Here is a 3,439-nt window from a genome sequence, read left to right on the forward strand (position 1 = left end):
GCGCAGGCGCGCGCATGCGCCGGGCGGCGGCGCGGCCGGGAGGGAGGGAGCCTGGGGAAGGCGCCTGAGAGGCGGTGGAGCGTCGTCCTCCCTGAGGGAAAAGTGTTGAGAAGCGGGGTGCGGGAAGTCCCAGTCCTGGTCTGGGTTAGGTCCCTGTGGAAACGGCCATCAAAGACGCGGGTCAGGGCGGGAGGGGGCATGTGGATCCCCTCTTCGTAATCCCACCATACTTGTTTTCCAGACTCTCTGTCCTCCCTTGACTGTAGCACTGCAGACATTGGGCAAGAGGAAAAGCAAAAGAAATCAATCCTGCACCTTTTTTTCTCCCCTGTGAAGGGTTTCAGTGGTGTCACAGCTGGTCTCTGCAGGTGGCAGCGATGGCAGGATGGGTCAGGTGGGCGCTGAAAGCTCTGTGGTGCCCTGCCATGGTGAGAGGCGATTTCGGTAGTGGCAACGTGGCTACTGGGGGGCTCCCTGGGCTAGAAAGGGACCAGGGCCCCACCTGCGGTAGGGCTGTTGGCGTGATGGCAGTGGGACTTGCAGGAAAGTGTCTTGGCTAAAAGCTGGTTAAGGCCATGGCTTGCCTGGGTTCTCCATGCGGGATTGTTTTCCCTCTCTTAGAGCACAGAGAACAGATGTAGAAAAGTCCAGACTGTATTTAAAATTTAATTCAATTTACTGCAACTATCTAAGAAATTTCAAAATTATAAATGTGCATATATTTTCAAAAGAGAGCTTGAAACTTGCATATTGTCAGTGCATTTGTTTAGGCTGCTGCTGTGCAAAGTCATCCTGAAACCACCTTCCCACTATACTAACAATAAAAGATCGAAGTGAAGAGGGAGGTTCATTGTTTGTATTCGTTCATTTTCACCGACTTAAGCAAAACACTGCCAGTCATGTCAAATTAAATTATATGGTTTTGTATTTCCATTATATTTATATTACACTGTATTACTGTAGTTGAATTAGACTATTTTCCATGGGGCCTGGGCTGTGACTACTGAATTTAACTCACTTTACGCAAGAGCTACCCTTAATTAGACTTGAGCTGAGAGCAGAATTGCTTTGACTAACGCTGCAGACCACTACAGCAGCAGAATACCACAGACTCTTAAATTACTACAAAAGAGATAACCGCTGACTGAACAGCTGGAACTGGGCAGGTGATGCCGGAAATCGTTCTTACTGAGCACCTCAGCTGGAGGGAGACGTCAGCCCTTGGCCAGGTCCCACCAACCATTACCAGACTAACCTGGCTGGACTGTCCCCTTCCACAGCTCCTTCACCCACCACTCATTCACTGGTTCTCAGGCATCTCGCAGTATGACTTCTGTGACTCCCCGCTTTGCTCCTGGGAATAAGAATTGTTACGGTGTCTATACCTCTTCCCTGAACTTGCCATCAGCTCTTGATGCCTGCAGTGGCAAAGTTAGCAGGTAGCGACATCAAAAGGAGCATCGCCCTGATCCAGAATGTGTCATCAGTCCCTAACAAGAAATAATTCACTCAATCTGTCACAAAAAATATACTGTTATTCTCTGGCAATGATGTACTACCATGAGCAGCAGCTTTTGTCTCTTACATTGAGGAGAAAAAGCTTTTTAGCATAGTACAGTGGTTAGATTTTGCAGTTGCTTAGGTCAGTCATCTTCAACATCGGAGGATGCTGAAGTTACCCAAAGCATCAGCCAAAAGCAAAACAACCTTCCACGACCTTGGCCAGTAGTGTTCCATGAGAACACTACTGGCCAAATGGCAACGGGGAAAGCAGCAGCAGCACCACCTGAGCCTTTTTAGCCTTAAGCTGCAACTGTCAAAGGGTGGTTTCACCATTTTAAGTGCTGTGGGTGTCATCAAGGCAGTTGTTTCAAAACACTGGTATGTGGGGTTTTCCTTGATGATTAGGTTTGGATGAAGCAGATTGCCTTTTCATTCTTACCTTGTCCCTAAGAAGGTCACTGGAAGAAAGAAAGAAATGCTTAGGGCAGTTTTCTCAGTATTTTTCCCTACACCATTCAAAGCCAAGGAGGAATGGGGAGACTGATACTCTCCAACTAGCATTTCATGTGGAATCACCAGCTTTCTGATCCCAGCATGGTACTTGGTCACTCAAGAAGCCTACGGCAGCTCAAAGCCAAAGCAAGGAATTTAATACTGGGATTATACACAGAGACTGCATAGATGTAATGGCTCTTTGTGAAGTCTTCAATCATCAAGGGTTATGTTTTAAAAAAAGGAGGACTTGATAAACCCCATTTTTGTTCTACAGTCAAATACAGAAGTCCTGCAGAGGAAGCCTAGGGTACAAGTCTTGGGCTTCACAAAAAGGACAGTCCTTTGTGGAAGTCACAGGTCAAATACTTCTGGTTCAGCTTGCTGTAGAACCCATTTCTAATAGTACAAAACAACCATTGAAAACAGCATCATAACAATTAAGATCAAGAGGATGTTTTAGATGATTTTACATTCTGGAGAGGGAAAATAAATATATTCTGATCTGAATATGTGTTTTTCAGACCATGATCCGAGTACCACAAATGCACTAATTGCAGGGCCTCAAAAAGGTCAGCCTCCTGAAGTGGATTTTGCTGTATGTAGATTGCTTGGAATTGTGTTTGCCTTGAATTGTGTTTGCCATCACATAAAAAGAGATATTTTCACAGAACAATGTCCTCGTAAGTGCTAGTGTTCATAAATATCTTCTTTGATTTATGTTTCCAAACTGATATAAGTACAGCCTTTATAGTATTCAGAAACAACACTTACATAGCAAAATACCTTCCAGGTAGTATTGTAGATATTCAGCAGGTATTGATAGCAATCTCGAACAAAGTATTTATTTTGAACTTCTGGAGAGGAGCATTGGAAATTAATTTAATTTTCTTCCTACTTACTTAACCCTGATATTCTCCCACTTGCCTGCCTCTCTGCTGTCCTGTGCTTACCAACCTTCTCAGTTTCTCTTCTTTGTGGGACAAATGTTGAAAAAGTTTTTAAAGGCAATTTATCCAGTATGAATCAGACTTCTATTTCCTTGTTTTTATTCTTTTTTTCCTAAGGATGCTCTTGGGCTACTTTATTTTGCAAGAAAGCTCAAAATCCAGGAAACGACAGTGTGAGTTGAGGAAATTGTACACATTCATGCTACTGTCTACGCTGGCAACACCAGGATCGAAGCCAGCATCCATTTGCACAAATATTTGCAACTTATTGTAACATAAGGGCAGGGTCATCTTCACAATCTAGAACATTTTTCACATGTGTAGGTAAAGATCTGCATGAGCCACAGTCTATGGCTTAATGAATACCAAAATACGGATTATGTAAAAAAATACTCAACAATTTTGAAAAACAGGAGAGGCATGAATGCTCAAGTATGATTGCTGATAATTCAGTGAAGAGAAAATTAGTGTGAAAGAATTTGAATGAATCATTT

Source organism: Numenius arquata, chromosome 6 (assembly GCF_964106895.1).
Source record: "Numenius arquata chromosome 6, bNumArq3.hap1.1, whole genome shotgun sequence".
Classification (NCBI taxonomy): Eukaryota; Metazoa; Chordata; class Aves; order Charadriiformes; family Scolopacidae; genus Numenius; species Numenius arquata.